This window comes from Vulpes lagopus, chromosome 23 (assembly GCF_018345385.1).
Source record: "Vulpes lagopus strain Blue_001 chromosome 23, ASM1834538v1, whole genome shotgun sequence".
NCBI lineage: Eukaryota > Metazoa > Chordata > Mammalia > Carnivora > Canidae > Vulpes > Vulpes lagopus.
In genome coordinates this window covers 33,646,660-33,664,696 of record NC_054846.1, presented here as the reverse complement: position 1 = coordinate 33,664,696, position 18,037 = coordinate 33,646,660, and the positions used below count along the sequence as shown (strand labels likewise).

At 38.8% G+C, this 18,037-nt stretch overlaps 1 protein-coding gene across 7 annotated transcripts in view; it reads right to left on the bottom strand.

Annotated features, from left to right (window-relative positions):
- The window catches only part of ATP2B1 (ATPase plasma membrane Ca2+ transporting 1), a 128,493-nt gene that overhangs the window by 84,028 nt on the left and 26,428 nt on the right, over positions 1 to 18,037 (bottom strand). The window contains exon 1 of one of the 7 annotated variants that reach the window (XM_041738070.1): positions 12,161 to 12,294. The exons of the other annotated variants lie outside the window; for them this stretch is intronic. The gene's annotated coding sequence lies outside the window, so the exon portion shown is untranslated. Of the gene's footprint in view, positions 1 to 12,160; positions 12,295 to 18,037 lie in introns of those variants that run through there. 7 annotated transcript variants of the gene reach the window in all.

Sequence of the window (18,037 nt, the reverse complement as noted above, 5' to 3'; positions counted from 1 at the left end):
ACATGATTTGATAGCCGATGGTCTTTTGCAATTTCCAGCTGTAGTTACTAAAGAATAGCAGAGTAAATCAATACCCACTTTAGCAGCACAAAGACTCTGAAAAATAAGGTAAGCAATATTTTAAGAGGATGTTAGGCAAGAATCTTAGAGTGCAAAGCATAATGGAGATCAGGGAATGTGGTGAACCATAACCACTCCAACCCATCAAGCTGATGATCCTTCAAACTGGTTTCACAAAGTTTCTGACCTTCATTCCAAGACTTTGGAGCTTTTCTGTTTTTATTTTTATTTTTTAAGATTTTACTTATTTATTCATAAGAGACACAGAAAGACAGGCAGAAACACAGGCAGAGGGAGAAGCAGGCTCCCTGCAAGGAGCCAGATGTGGGACTCAATCCCAGGACCCCGGATCACAACCTGAGCCAAAGGCAGATGCTCCACCACCGAGCCCCCAGGTGCCCCTCATTCCAAGACTTTGATTTGTACTCTGTGACTACTCCTCAAGGGTAGAGCCACATATTAAAAATCATCATTTGGAATTGTTCTATTTTCAAGATTCTTCTCTAATACAACTTATCTTTATTTCTTTTCATTTACACAGAACCTTCTGTACACATTCTGACCTCCAGACTCAAAGGCAGTTCAGACCCCTTCTGATCATACTTGCCTCCCTAAAAAAGCTAAGTTCCCAATGGTCAGTGACTCCAGTTTTGCTCTTATGTCTCACTAGTTCTTTTATCCTCCCACTTCACCCATTCAGTTAATTAGGTGCCCTTGAAGAGCATACTGTCTAGCTGAGCAATGCTGGTTTAAAATTTTTAAAACGGAGTTCCTTAGTTCCATCAGAAACTTATTTTTCTCAGACACCTGCTATTCAACGACACATCTCCGTCTTCCTAGTACGTTCCTCTTTCTATTCCAAGTCTCCTTGGAATTACTCCTGCTCTTGTGTCTATCCAGGCTACAAAAAGTCTCCTCCAACACTTTATTTCCTTGACTGTCATGGCAAGCCACTGCCACACTTCGCACTGGTTCCTTCACTTAGCCTAGCCAATATTCAGATACATTCTTACTACAAAAAAGGCTCCTCCCTCCTCATCTCCCCAAATAAGCCTCTCCTGGATTGTTAACCAAGCAAGTTATCCTCCTCCCCAACCTCCTTGCCACACTTCTTGATAAGGTACATCCTTACTGCTTGCTTCCTGGTTACCCTCTCACCTTAAGCCCTGGCAAACTGGATCCAACCTCACAGTCCGAAGCTGGCTGCCTATGGTGACTCAATCTCTGGCTTCTTCTCAGTCATCATCCTCCTATACACCTTTGTATCACTTGCTAGTACTCTTCACACTTGTCCCCTCCATTGCTAACAGTTCTCCAAGGCCTCCCAGATATCATCCCCCGTCCACATTCCCTGGTGGTGGTGGTGGTTTTAATGACTGACTAGTCTTTTCTATGCAGAAAATTTAGGCCAGATCCCTTCATCTGCTGCTGGCTCAAATCTGGCCACAAGGCCAGTGCCATCAGATGGGGCCATGATGGCAGGCTGATGTTTTGGGATACAGGAGGCTCAAGCCACGGCAATTTGGGAGAGAGAACTCCTCCCTGGGACCAGTCTTATCTGACAAGGATGAGAGTAGAGTACTCACTGAACCATGGAAGCTCATCCAGTCCACAACATGTGACAGTTACCAGGAGGTGACTCCTCCCAGCAGGAACTGGGTAGGCACTTTTTCCTTCTGGATGCTCAGCACCCCAAACAGAGCCTGGCACGATGACACACCCAATGAATGACTATAGACCAGAACTGCACAAAACCTGGGAGTCAAACTCTCAGAGACTGTGTGTGGTTAGGTGACCGGTTGAGAAGAAAAAGTCCATTCCTGCTGCCATGACAAATTACTACAGACTGGGTGGCTTTAGCAACAGAAATTGATTTCTCAAAGTTCTGGAGTCTGGGGAGTCTAAGATCAAGGTGCCAGCAATTTGGTTCCTGATGGTGGACCCTCCTCCTGGCTTTGTGGACAGCTGTGTTCTTCCTGTGTGTCCTCAATGGTCTCTTCTGAGTCTCCAGTCAAGGGCTAGGCTTGCTTTTAGGGACTCCTTTTGCTGCAACTTGCTGTGATTGGGTGGGTGGGCAGGCGGGGTGGCAGACACATAACCTCTTTCTGTGCGCCTCAGTTTCCTTTCTTCTCTTTTCATTGCTTCTCATTGTTGTTCCTTGATCTCTTTCTCTGCACTTAAATGGTGGTGCTCTGGGCCTTCTGGACTGAAGGTCAGCTGGGAGCCAAACCTGCCTCAGGTGGTTAAAGGAGAGACCTGCACAGAGGTGAAGACCAGATTCTCTCACATTCTGGGGGAGTTTTCTGACTGTGGGTGCAGGATGAGGGGTCATGCTCCCCATTAAGCCAGCTGCCCTGTGTTCCCACCAGTCCCTTGTCCCAAAACAAAGGTCCGATTGGGGCTGCCCCCAGATGCCCCTCCTTAGCTTTTTAAAATCACTACTATGCACTACTACCTCTCTTCATTCTTGGCAGCTGATTCCACATCATGACCTAAATCTAAGGCCTTTATCAAGCTCTGGGCCTATGTTTTCAACTGTTAACAGACATCTCTATCTGAATATCTTATAGCAGCACAAACTCAACCACCAATATTAAACTTATCACAGACCCTCCCAAACCCGTTGTTTTTCCCTGTGGAGTTCCCATCAGTCCCAAACATGTCTGAGTAAGCCCTATGTCCAAGGCTCTTCAAGGAGTTTATGGACTACATGAGGGAAAAAGTATAAAAGCAAATACAATTAACTATTATAGACAACATCATAGAAAATCTGGTGGATAAAGTGTTAAATGGGTATGTGGCTTCAAGAAAGGTTTCACTGTCTAGGACATCTCCAGATTGAGGCCGAATGGGGCCAGGGTGGGAAGAGGATGGAAACACAGAGATGTGATTGACAGCTAAGAGAACTGAGCACAGGACAACAAGGAGGCAGCACAGGTGTGTGCTGATCCTGTGATTTGAAAAAAACAGTATTTAGGGGCACCGGGGCAGCTCAATCAGTTAAGTGTCTGGCTTCGGCTCAGGTCATGGTCCTAGGGACCTGGGATGGGACTCAGGCCCTGTCCCTGCTCAGTGGGAGCCTGCTTTCTCCCTCTCCTTCTGCCCCACCCCTCTGCTCATGCTCTCCCATGCTTAATCTCTCAAGTGAATGAATAAAAAATCTTTTAAAAAACTGAAATAAAATCAACAGGCACAGATGTAAAAAAAAAAATAACCAAAATTTCAGGTTAATATAGTACTGAGAGGGAGAAAACACACAGTTTTCAAAAACTCCTGACTTCCTAATTCTTTCTGATAACTGCTGAATATACGATTTAAATCATCTTATAGGGCAGCCCGGGTGGCTCAGCAGTTTAGCACCACCTTTAGCCCAGGGCGTGATCCTGGAGACCTGGCATAGGGCTCCCTGCATGGAGCCTGCTTCTCCCTCTGCCTGTCTCTGTGTGTCTCTCATGAATAAATAAATAAAATCTTTTTAAAAATAAATAAATAATCTTACAAAATTAATAAGAGACTTGCATCATCTTTTAAGACCATCAGAACTTGTTTAATTTCCTTTTGTAGCAATTGCAGAAAGTAAAAGGAAGGAGTAAGGGAGGAGACTGGAAGGAGTACTCTGAGGGATCCCAGGCAGCAGCAACATCTAGCTGCAGAGGTCTTCAGCAGAGGCAGCAGCGTGCACAGGGACAGGTGCAGCCTGGCAGTCACATGCCAAATCTGCAAACTTCCTCTTACCCATTTGTTGCAGCCCTGCTCTCAGACTCGCCACGTCCTTTCTTCTTGGACAAATTTCAAATAGCAGTCTCTTACTGTCAGTTTCCCTAATGAATTTTCCCTAATAAAAGCTGGCCTCTTTCCTTTACCTTTCTATGAACTTCTCCATCATGGAACAGTTAAAATGCTCTCTCTACTCTGATCCTATGACGTGAAATTAGTCTATTTCTCTCGGCATCTGTCGTCTTTTTCAGATACGATGACATTCCATATGTACTTGCACAATTACTTGGTGTGCATAGCTTTCCTTCTGACTAAACTGTAACCTCTGAAGGCAGGACGGTTTTGCTCATTTCTCTATCTCCTGATGACCACTATAGCAACAGCACCTTGCCATGGAAACTGCTCACACAGGATAATTGAACTGAACTGGAGCACATGCGGCAATTCACTGAAGCCACGGGTCCAACAGCGAGGCACATTTGGGTGCCAGCAAATGAGCATGTCCATTCTTGAGAAGCAGAGATCTGTCAGCACTCAAGTGTATGCCTAGCCCACCACCAAACAGTAACTACTGGGCAGCCCAGGTCGCTCAGCGGTTTAGCGCCACCTTCAGCCCACAGTGTGATCTTGGAGTCCTGGGATTGAGTTCCACATCAGGCTCCCTGCATGGAGCCTGCTTCTCCCTCTGCCTGTGTCTCTGCCTCTCTCTCTCTATCTCTCATGAATGAATAAATAAAATCTAAAAACAAAACAAAAAATACCCAGTAACTATTCAGCAGGTCCATAATGTCTTTAAATTTTTCATTCTATCACTTTCCTGTACTTGCTGAGTGACTGGGCAATTTACCCAGTGTTTCAGCTTCCTCATTTGTAAAATGGAGATAGCACCATCTAACCTCCTAATTTTATAAGAGGTTTAAATGAATTGATACATGAAATATCTTAGAATCATCCCTAAGTCTTAGTGCCTGGCACTCAATAGTGAACACTCAATAAACGACAACTATTTGTTATAATTAGCAGCAAAAGATTTTAAATTAATTTCCAATAAACTGTCATATTCAGCACACGTTCTACAGTACCTAAGTTAGCCTACCAATACAGAAGACACTTAACAGATATTTATTAAATGAACAAAGACATTTAATTCACTATTTCAATGTGATGGGGATGCCTGGATGGCTCAGTTGAGCATCTGCCTTTGGCTCAGGGAGTGATCCCAGGATCCGGGATTAGGACCCCCATTGGGCTCCCCGCAGGGAGCCTGTGTCTCTACCTCTCTTTCTCTGTCTTTCATGAATAGATAAATAAAATCTTAAAAAAACAATTTCAATGTGATGTCCTTATATATAATGACATCTAACAGTATTTAGAAATTAAAAAGCAAGAGGGGCTGTATCACACATCCAGAATTTTATAACAGCTGATCTATAAACCAGATTGGTCTACTTTTAAAAAGAACAGGAGAGGGACACTCCAGAGAGAAAAAGGCTTTCTTCTTACAATTAAAATTAGATGATTAACTATTGAAGATTCTTAGAGACTTAAAGATAACAATTAAGAAAATTAAACAGCAACCTGGAAAACTCTTTGTGACACAATACTCATGGAGAAACACAGAAATACACACCTATCCAATTACTATAACCATGCAGAATTCACATAGTATAAATAGACACAAACCAGAAAATAAAGAAGAGAGTTAATTTGTCAGAGTAAGCTACAGATTAATTTCTTTCCTAAATGCTTTGGGTGTTATTTAAGAATATAAAACCAAAGGATTTCTCTTCAACTGTTAGGCATTGACTTTGATCTATCTGCATTTTATTAAAACTGCAGTGCAACAAAAGAATTTGCCAACTCTGATACTGACCTACAATATCCCTATCAAAACTAGGAACAGAAAAAAAAAAAAAAAAAAAACTAGGAACAGTTCTTAAAGTTTTTAATACCTATGATCTAGGTTATACCATGCATAGAATGTATACTGAGCAGCATTCACTGGCTTAATAATCTTTAGTTTAAAAATGCACTAGGAACTATCAAGTACAAATGATCATTCTCATATCTTCAGTGCTGGCCTGAGCAAAAAAAAAAAAAGAACAAATGTAAAGAGAAGAAGAAAAATGGCACACTACACAAAAGACACAAGCACACATAACAATGATACAACTTTCTCAGAACTTGATCACCAGAAAAGGAGCAAAATGGTACAGCCCTTTGCATGGAAAGGAAAAGCTTCACGCACTGTCAACAGACTTACTCTCTCATAATAGGAACTGTTGGGACCATCTGGGAGGAATTAAATGTTAAAACTAGTATATTAGATTAAGCCATATGAGACTGCTATTTTTATAGATGAAAACCAGTACAGTATCAGCAGTTTCATATGGCTGAACCTAATACAATTAATTGAGCTGAGCATCCAGGTTAAGTAAGAGCAAGATTAAGTAAGAACAAAATGGAACCCAGGACTCAAGATCCAACGTTAGCTAGACAGAATGAGTCAATTTAACTTAATGGAGGAAAAAAAATAAAAATGCCTCACAATCAGAAATGGACTGGTCAACCAGGAAAGCCCAGGCAAAGGACAATCATTAGAACAGAAAAAGAAAATGTGGCCTTTCTCATTAAGCACTGTTTAGAAGAGAGTATTCTAAACCACAATGAAATTCCAATAGTATTTGTATCCTGTAAAGAATTATAACACTGATATTAGTTCTCAGATTTTCTTTTTCTTTTGAGTTATCAGAATTAAGAGCAGAACATTTACGGTTTAACTCTACCTAATGCTCCCAAACACTCTGAACAATGTGTTATTATTGCTCCCAAGTCCTAGGTGAAGTAACTAGGTCTGTGAGAGGTTAAGAACAGCCTGACTACATTAAACGTTCCAAACATACTATACTACTTGTGCTGCCTATATACTCACTCAGCAACCTTCTAATTATAATGTGGCTTCCCATGTGGCAAATCTATAGGGAAGGGAATGTGCTAGCCAAGACCTGAGAGTCTGTTTGCAGAGGCAGGTTTTGTTTTGTCTTACTGTAAATTAAATAACTTGACATTGTGATTTTTATATCCATCTCATGAGCTTTGATAATATGAGCCTGACCAAAAAAATCAATTATTAGAGTTTAGATGAACTGGGTTTCAAAGCCTGAAAATCTCAGACACTCTGCCATGGTAAATCTACTAAGGGATACAACTCCCATCCTGGGAGGGCCCTTTGGGGGGATAGTCAATCTTCATTCTCCCAGGAGAAGAGATGTCTCAACATCATCATTAGCAATCTCTTCCTTTCTAAAGTCTCTATAGAGTACAGAAGAGGCAATAAGGAAGGGACAAGATCCTAATCCTGACTCTACTGTACTAATCCTAATCCTAAGCAAATCATTTCTCTTATTCCTTGAGCTCACTTTTCTTATGTATAAATAGTTGTTATTATCTTAAACCTTTCTTATCTAACACCTATGGCTCCCTATCAATTTCTAGTCCCCCTCACCCTCCTCTCTGAGCATTCCTTCTTCTCTGCCATCTACTTTCTGCTTCTGCATCCATCCCAGCAAAGTCTGGGGTCCCCTACTCTTATCAGTACTCAAAGTTAGGACTGTAGATCCGTAATTATAAACACTGCCTATGTCCTCATTATCTGACTACTATGGATTATACAGAATCTAGTATAACGGGACGCCTGGGTGGCTCGGTGGCTAAGCGTCTGCCTTCCAGCTCAGGGCGTGGGGATCGAGTCCCACATCGGGGTCCCTGCATGGAGCCTGCTTCTCTCTCAGCCTAGTATGATATTTTTATATACGTGATATATTGAAAAGCTGTGCCTTTATCTGAAAGACCTACATGGAATGCAACAGTCTTAGGGTCAGGGTTTTAACAGGTTACTAGTGTTTTCTTTTCCAAGTTTTGTCTCCTGCTTCCATTCAGTGTGCCTATGAAACTATACTTTCAAGTCTCATTTCTCTCTCATCTCCAAAACCTTGATGATAATTTAATTTTTAGTTCTAACCTCAAGTTCAAACCTCAAAACTCCCCATTCCTATTACCAAAAGCCAAATTCCTCTAGACCAGCCTTTTCCAAACTGGTGTCTTAGGGAAGGCTAATTTATAGTATGGTAATAGCTATGATGTGAAAAGGTCAGCACAGTACATAGGTTTCTTTAGTCAAACTTTTCATAGCCTTGCACATTTGTGAATTTACAAGAGGGAAATATTATATGTAGCATTTCCTGAACTTATTTTTAACCACTCTTTTTTTCCATGGAGCTCCTATTAATATCTCCTGGAACCAGTGTTTCACAGAATACTTTAGGAAACACTGTTCTATTCTTTCCTGTTTCTAAGTGTCAACCACTTAAGCTCAAAAACACCTCTGATTCTCACTCTCTCCAATATCCAGCGAGTAGCTCAATTCCTTTTCCTTCCAAATCTTGTATTTATCCGTTCTATTCTCTCTATAACATGGATTTTCAGACTCTGTCATACGTAAGAGTTATAGACCAAGTCTAGAAATAAATATTAGAATTGTTGCTATCAACTCCTTAAAGGCTGCCATAGGATGAAAAAAGAATGAATGTAATATCCTGCATAACATGCCTCTCATAAGCATCCAACATTTCTCCTTTATTACTCCTTTATTAAAATTTGAATTTTAATTCAAAGCTTAAGGAGAGCCATCCTCATGATAAGGGCAAGTGGCCTTATATGTACCATCCATGATTGGAAACTTTTTCTTTCAGCTTTTATTTAAATTCCAATTAACATACAGTGTAATTTTAGTTTCAGATATACAATATAGTTATTATTTAACACTTCCACACAACACCTGGTGTTCATCACAACAAGTGCACTCCTTAATCCCCATCACCTATATCACCCATACCCCCCCAACACACACCCTCCCATCTGGTAACCAACAGTTTGTTCTCTATAGTTAAGAGTCTGTTTCTTAGTTTGCCTCTTCTTTCCATTTGCTCATTTGTTTCTTAAATTTCACATATGTATTAAATCATATGGTATTTATCTTTCTGACTTATTTCACTTAGCATAACTGATTAGGAACTTTTAAATGACACACATTAAGAAATGCAAATTATATGAGTATGGCATGAGTAAAAACAGTGGCACAGTGGGTGTTATACCTAGCATCGGGTCACCATGCCCTTCAGATTATACTCAGGCAGTACAGAATCAGTAACAGCCTATACCTCATTTCTCATTTATTCAAGGTCGTAAAGTTGCATTTTTCTAACTCAATCTATAAACTGCATACCTCCTCAATGAGCCTAGTTACAGAAGACCAACATTCAAGTACATTCATTTGTGATCCCTTACTAAGACTAGCATGAAAAGACAGAGACATTCAAACACTTTCTTCATTCAAGGTGTATCTGAGGGATAGGTTGAGGACACAGTGGAGAACAAGATAATCATCCCTTTCTGTACAGAATACATTCTTTTGGAAGGGATATATGTGAAACTACAATTGTATTATTATTTAATTGTAATTGTAGTAAATATAAGTCATTTGATTCTTTTAATAATTTGGAGGGAGGGAGGGAAAAAAAAAGTGGGCATTAAGTTCATATAGGATTCAAGACTGTGTCTCACTAGAAATTTTCAGAACTAGCCAGAAAATGCAAAATAAAGTATTTGGGCCAATACAAGAATGGACAGTTAAGGGTGGGAAGGAACCTTTGGCCACAGGTAGCATTAAAAGCAAATTCTCTGAAAGTGTATCTGAGAGCAAAAACACTTCAAAGTACCTCTTTGGTTTGTTGCCAAATGTAAAAGAAAAACCACCCAATTTTGGATATTTACTATATAGAAAACACTGTGCTATCAATTTCACTGGAAGCTGAATGATTATCATGAAGACAGCAACAATACCAACTAACACTTCCATAGTATTTTAATTTACCATGTGGTCCTATGAGATTGGTACCATTACTTTCCATTTTAGTAAGTAATTTGTACAGCAAAGCTGGAATTCACCCCCAGCCAGTGTGGTTTGCTTCTCACCACTCTACCCAATTTTTGCACGTACATTCACAGAGGCATGGTACCTGACTTCTCTGAGATGTTCACCCACTCAAAACTTCAGCACAATTATCTGTCACAAAAATTTTCTGGGAATTTTAATTCTAAAGGATCCTATGTTGAACAGATCAGGAAATTTCATTACAATCAATATTTGCTGAAGCTCATTATATGAAAAGCGTTATATGTTATAAACATATAAACATATAAAAACAGGCTTAAAAAAGGAAAAGGTAATGTCGAGCTTACATACCAAGAAGAGAATTCTTCAAAAAAGACTAGAAAACCTCAATTTGTTCTAGCAATGAGGCTTATGCTCTCGCTTTTCACAATTAAAAGTGTGCAGTCTGGCACAAGGCAGGCACTTAAATTTTCACTACATGAACTGAGTACTATTTAACTTTATTTTCTAATGCTAGAAAAAGTATGCAAATATTCAATTTATACCCTTCCCAACCACTGTTAGATAATTCACAACTGAAGCAATGAAGCATTTTTTACTACATTCCAGAAAAGTGGCCACAACTCAAGTTCATGATCATCAAAATATTTCACGTGATCCAACCACTGGTTACCAATATTAGAAACATGAAGGAAAAGAGTCCTTTCTAGGTTGCCCATGCTCCATTACGATTCTAGTGGTTAGGTATGCTATTTATCTTCTGGGAGAGGATACTACTTTTACCTCAGAGCCCTAACTAGTCAGGACTCACTTTTATGTATAATTATTTCAAAAACAAATGATAAAAGGTTCTGAGAAAATAATGTTACTTAAAGAATACTTAAATCTATATAGGCCAAAAGATTTATTTTTACAACCTCAGAGATTTACTGTCATCAAAATGTTTTTCACTGCGGGAAAGGGGTAATTCATAGGAAGGTGTTGACTTTTCCGGCAGCTAATCCATTGCTTGTGAGTGCCTAGGATGTAAAACACAGAATCCAAGCTGTAGATGGGTAGTGGGTAGAGAACCTCCTGATCTCCCCTCTCTCACTGCAGGAGCTCTTGGGACATCCCAGAAAGTACAGAATAAAAGGCTAAAACCAAAAGTTTTCCATTTACTCTCAACAATAAATATTTCCTGAATTCACCTGGGATACCCAGAACCACAGCAAGCACTGCAGAAAAAAAAAAAAAAAATACAGACAGTTTACAAAGCTTATGGTTGCAGAATTACTGGTGATATTTTTTGTTAGACTGTGTGTGTCAGTATCTGATATAACCGCATGACCTGGGATGCTCATTTAAAAATTATAATGTTCTACAAAAGAACTGAAAAATAAACATTTACTACAATTTTTAATGAGAGGAGTGTTTCTACTTTGCTGTTTTTGTAGATATCATTTACATTAAAAGAGTAACAAAGTGGTACATATGCAAAGTCTGGGGAACACAAAGTCTTCTCTAAGGCACCACTTTTATTTTGCCAAAGGTACAGAAGTTGCAAATAGGTGGAGCTTATTAGTTGTAGACCTGCTGCCACATTCACATAAAACAAAATTTTCTCTCTCCCACATTCTTAAGGTAATTACCCTTCTAAATTCACATAAAACAATTATAATTCCCAGATTTACAAAGCAGTCATTTTTAGTTATTATTATTAGAGAACAAAAATAAAGTGTTTTTTGGTTTTCTAGGGGTTTAACAACTTTGAGTCACAAGTTCTCCTTAGAAGAAAACTCCATAGGAACCATTATGAATCAAAAAAATATTCAGAACCCTCCCAAAACCAAAAACCACCACCACCACCATCACCACAAAACCAAATCAAAATAACAAAAAACCCAATCACAGCGTCAGTCTAAAAAGTATTTCACCACTTTGAATAGTAACAAGTACTTCATATACCCAATAGTGCCAGGAAAGCAATAAAGAACCAACAGATAGCTTTCTTTATCACTGCCAAATGATACTGAATACAGACCCTGCAGGACATTAAACACCTTGTATTTTTCATGGATTCAGGGCCCAGTTTTTGAGGTACTCCTATGCAGAGCCCAGCTGTTTTGAGTGATTTATCCACAGGAGTTTAATTTCGATTGTGTGCTGGGAAGTGGGAGGCAGTGATTATACCCTCCCCAAATCTTTCTAGCACACTAATGAACATTTTAAGAAAGAGTTTCCAACTGAGATTAATTTATCTTTCAAATATTCTCCTCCTAACTCACTAATGGCAATATCTGATTCACCATACCTTAAATGGAAGAACACAGGACCAAGCTTATAATGACACTTAGACTTTACTCATTTTAGGGCTGAAAATGCCACAGAACAAATCTACTTCCTCTACTATCTTCACAGGAAAACTGTACTGGCGGAAATACTACTTACACTTCCTTGAAAATACATGAAGTGGTTCCTTCCATTCTTTTTGTCCTCGCTTATTTCTCCTGGTACTAAATGGCACCAGTGTTCATTTCTTCTCTACAGTATCAGAAAATCAGATGTGGCTATTCATAATTTCACCAGGAGTAGACTATCAATTAAATTATATGTTCATCCACTGTTTTTCCATCAAAAACCTAAATGAAAACATGGAAGACACACCATTTTCAGATGCCACAACTAGGGGAGATCTCCTAGACTGGTGGCAGACTGCATGTTTGATGCGCAAAACAAAAAGGAAGTAAGGTAAAATCGTATAAATGTTAAATTCTGCACTTAGATTTCTTTAGAGGGGGGAAAAGGCCACATGTAAGTACAGAATAGAGAAATCTGGGGAAAAACAAAACACAAACCTAAAAGGTTTCAGTTCACTGTAAATTCAACCTAACCCTGTCTGGTTACCATTACAATAAATAGGTAAGGAAGGCAGCAGTGGATCTTCAAGTTTCCTGGAGAAACTAATTGAGGAAAAGAATGATTTGCCTGAATAGGTCCTTTGATACTGAGGAAATAGCCAGTTTTAGAGCACGTGATTATATATTCAGGGGACTCTAGGGGTTCCATGCAAGACTGAAACACCAGAAGAGCTCCCTCTGTGTGGGGGGCAACAGTCAAGGAAACTTCATGGTGAAGTCTAAAGAAATCTCAACTCAGTCGTTCTTATGAGAAAGCACACAAAGCATGCTCCTGTTAAAAACGAGAAGCAAAAGCCATCTTCACGTTTTCTGGTAATCAAACAAAAGTCTCGGTAAATGCAACTCCTCATTACCTAATTCATAGGACTAAATATTAAACATTTTAAAAAGGTAACTGAATAGAAAACAATGTTCTTGAGAGAGAGAGAGAGAGAGAGAGAGAGAGAGAGAGACTATTAGGTTTATCCTTAACGCTGAAATGTTCCTCCTTTAACGTTTAAAAAAACGTTACTTGTACAACTCACGGATCAGAGATCAGATAGGTAAGAGGTGCCACCAGGTACATTCATTCCCAAGCTCAGCTGAATAAACTAGCCCTTGATTAACCAACGGGGCTGGTGCACAGAGCCCGGAGCAAAGACCCACAGCGGGTAAGCTGGGAGAGTTGGAAAGGGCCAGATTCGGAGTGAGGCCCCTGCAGGATGTGGCAAAGCGTTTGATATTTTTTTTTTTTTGCGTTTGATAATTAATTACAACATGCTATGGTATGATCTGTGTTCTGAGATCACTCTTGCATCTATGAAAAATGGACCCTGTTGCAGGAAGAGGGAATGAAACTGTTAACTAGTTGTGTCCTCTTTTCTTGTTAGGTAAGGAAATGAAAATCATAACATCTTTAAAATAGTGGAGGAGTCAAGGACGTTGCATCAGGCAAAATTACAAACCTACTAACTACCCCGCCTCCCCACACAAACTAAGAGTTTATGTGAAAGACTTTTAAATGCTGACTTCATCAGTGAATAATGTAGATAAATAAGGTGACTTGTGACCAAAAATAAAGGTGACTAAGAGAGTACTTTTTTTTTTGACCCCATGTTTCAAACCAAAGTGATTCTACAATTGGGCAGCCCGGGTGGCTCAGCGGTTTAGCACCGCCTTCAGTCCAGGGGGTGATCCTAGAGACCTGGGATAGAGTCCCAGGTTGGGCTCCCTGTGAGGAGCCTGCTTCTCCCTCTGCCCCTCTCTGTGTCTTTCATAATAAATAATTTTTTTAAGTGACTCTACAATGGAAACCAATCCTTTCACGGAATACAGAAGGATTAAATGTGACTCTAGAGGTTTAATAAAGGCATTTTTTAAAAAGTGGCCATTTGACCTCTATTTCATGTTTTCTTTTGGAGGGTGGAAAGAGAATCTGTCAGTGACTGACATTCAGAAATGGCTCAATGAGTAATGAGCCTGCTAATTAAGCCTTACTCCTCCTCACCTCCATGCTGTTATTCATACTTACCCTTCCAGAATGATCTCTTAGCTCCTTAAGTGAGTCTTACACAGAAAAGCCTGTTTAAAAGTAACTGCTGGAGAATCAGAAGTGGTAGAGATAGTCAGCCATACAGTTAAGATTTCATGCACCTTCTCCAATACATTTAGACAATATGGTAACAGCTTTAAGACTAAAAACATGCCCTCTGGTCATGGGAATAGGAAGCTATTTTGCGTCTGTCTTACACAAATCAAGAATTGCCTTAAGAAGCAACTGAACCTGTATACTGCCAGAGAAGCTCAATATCAGCAGTGCAAAAAGTCAAAAGAATTTGGTATAAATTCTTAAAATTTAAATAACTCTGGAAAGATATCTGCAATTTACATATCCTCCAAAAGCTCCTCATTCCTGTACTGACACACAGTGTGGTAGTCAATATACTCGGCACCTATCAAAATGCAGTATTTTGTCAAATCAGGTGTTTTACAGGGATTATATAAAGTTCTTTTGTTGTTGAAGCAGCTACTCAGTAACATCTACATTTACATTTGCCATTGCATATTGCTACTTCCACATGAAGGCCTGCACTGGAACCCCTATCTTGGTTTACACTAGTGAGTAGATCCAAAGTTGCTTACAGCATTAAAAAACAAACAAACAAACAAAAAAAAAACTTTCAGGTGCTCAGAAAAAAGTAAACATTACATGAACTCTCAAGCCAAGTTCAGAGACATTTGAAGATGTTCTTAAACTGGAGTTAACCAAAATTGCCCGCAGCCTGTTTTTGCAAGGCCTAAGGCTAAGAATGATATTTTTTAAAAAATAGTTTTAAGGGTTGTTTAAAAAAAGAAAGGATATGCAATAAAGACTGGTCATGCTCTCAAAAGCCTAAAACATTTAACAGCTGACTCTTTATAGAACAGGTTTGTTGATCCCTGGTCCAAGGCAAGCAATTCCCAAACTAGCTGTGTAACCAAATCATCTAAAGAGCTTCAAAATAAATACAGAGTTCTAGGCCTCACTTCATACCAAGAGAAGCAGTCCTTAGGACTAAGAATCTGAATTTTAAAACGCTCCTCTAGAATTTCTCACTCAGGAGGGTAATGGTAGCAGCCTGAATACCTCTCTCTCTCCCTCTCTCTCTCAAAAATACGAAAATCAGAGTGCAAATAAAGCTACACATGACCCCACCCCCCATCCTCAGCATTACCGGGAGACTGAATACCACAAATTTCAAATTACCTGCAAATTAAACAAATAAATGTCTAATCCAACAGAGCTCCCACTGCCTCTCGCAAACCTATAGCTACACTGCACAGGAGAGGAGAAACTTAAGAGACTCCATGGAAAAGAAAAGGGACGAGAGGACACAGAAAAAAAAAAAAAAAATCACCCCCAGTCCAAATCAAGTGACAAAATACCGAACACTGGAATTTGGTAGTTCCCATCAGCAGCAACACAGAAGGGGACTGAAGGGGACCAGCGATGGAAATGCAGGCTCAAGCAAGCACTGCTTCTGAGGATGAAGTAGATGAAGAGAAGAGAGGTGCATTGTGGAGATGTGGCAGGAAAGGGAAAGATATGGCAGGAGATATGGCAAGTGAAGGTTAAGAAGGGAAAATTAAGGATCCTGAAGAAACCAGAGAGAAAGACATACGTATTCCCACCTAATTCCTTCACTACTACCATCATCCATTATAAATAAATAAATAAATAAACAAACAGACAAACAAATAAATATTTGTGCTGAAGGCATTTATGAACAAAGAACCTGTCCACAAAATGCCTAGGAATAGGGAGGAGGAAAAAAAAAACAAAAAAACAATTCTACACAAAGCTATAGGAGAAGGACAACAAAATGCAAATCACAACATTTCAGCTGAGGAACATTCTCCCCACAAAACTGACAACACACACCAAAAACCATGAAACATTAGAAAACTGTAAAGTAATATCTCAAATTGAGTTAAATATCCTCAAGTATTTGGAAATACTAAAAACAAATATTAACTAGAACCAAAAATACAAAAATGGCACAAAAATCCAGTAGGAAAGGCAATGAGAATTGATCAATCCAGAGAAGAGGTAAGAGAAAAAAAGACAAATTTCTGAAATTAAGCACAAATTACAAAATGTTCATGGAAGAATGGATCTGAATGAAAATCTAGTAACAGACATTGAAGAAAAGCAGGAAAATAAGAGAATGAAAATGAGATGAAGTAGCAAAAAGGGTCAAAACAAGAGTGTCTGAAACATAACTCATGCAAGAGATCCAACATTGTATAACTGGAGCCATTTATGAAAACAATGGAGCAAAATTAATATTTAAAATAATTCAAAAAATCTTTCTAGAAATTTTTTTTAAAGAATCTAAATCTGCATACAGAAAGCATTCAACGTATACCTGGGAAATCTGACCCAGAAAAATCTACTTTCAAGACATGACTTGGTAAAAATACTCAAGTTTAAAGGCAAAGGAAAAAAATCCTCAGAGGGGGGAAAATCAAATTACTTTAAAAAGTAATAAAATTAGACTTCAAAAATAATGTACAAAAATTATTAAAATGGAGAAATATTTTCAAGAAATTTAACAATGTACGAGCCAAGCTTTCCTTCAAAATTAAGTCTTATAGAAAAAAATAAATTTAAATGTAGAAGAACTCAGGAATACTCTATACACCTTACTAAAGAATTTAATAGGAGATGGAACTTCATCCAAGAGATAACTGGAGGAACTTTAGCAAAAGAACAAATGAGCATTCAACACATTTAACTGCAGAACAAAGGTAAGAACATAGTTAAAATAATAGAATATATGTGTTATACATGCTGACAAAGTAAAAAGAATGCACATATATATTGAATAAAATGACAAAAAAGGAAACTGTGCAGACAAAATTTCAAAAAAATAGTCTGAGGATCTCTATGTAAATAAATCTTAAAACCTAGATGAAATGGATACTTTAAGATAACACTGCTTACCAAAACTGACCACAGCAGACATAAAGAAATAGAAAGTTACCAAAAAAAGACTTGCCCAAACAGCACCAGGTCCAGAGGGTTTCAGAGTAACCCTGCTAATTAAACTTTTGGAGATCAGTGTCCCAATACTACATAAATTGTTTCAGAAAATAGAAAATAAAAATTTCAAGTTTCTTATTAAGTATAACACTGATTATCTAAACCTAAAAAAGACAGAATGAAACCACACAGTAATATCACTTACAGAAATCGATTCTAGTTTTTTAAAAAAGATTTTATTTATTTATTTGAGAGAGAAAGCAGAAGCAGGGGGAGCAGCAGAGGAAGAAGCAGGCTCTCTGCCAAGCTGAGAGCCCAATGCGGGGCTCTATCCCAGGACCCTGGAATCATGACCTGAGCTGAAAACAGATGCTTAACCAACTGAGCCACCAGGCACCCCTCTAATTTTATTTTATTTTATTTTTTTGAGAAAGAGAGGGTGTGCATGTGCAGGGAGGATGGGTGGAGGCAAAGAGAAAGAATCTTAAGCAGGTTTCCTGCACTGTGAGGAGCCCAATTCAGGGCTCTATGTCACAATCATGAGAAGAAATCAAGAGTCAGATGCTTAACCGACTGAGGCTCCAGGCGCCCATGATTCTAGTATTTTATTTAGGACTTCTTCAAACAGACTCCAACACCACGTTAAGTGAAAAATACACCACGGTAAAAGGATATTTATACCAAGAATGCAAGAAGAGCCTAACATTAGAAAAGCTAATAGTAAATAGAAACAAATGTATACTTAACATGGTATTGGTCAGTTAATTGATGGGGAGAAACCAGAGTCATTCAATATAGAGTCAGAAACAAACTCCCACCACATCCATTACTATTTAACATTATTTTGAAAGTATGAGCCAATGAATTAGACAAAATAACCAAAGAACTGGAAAAGAAAAATAA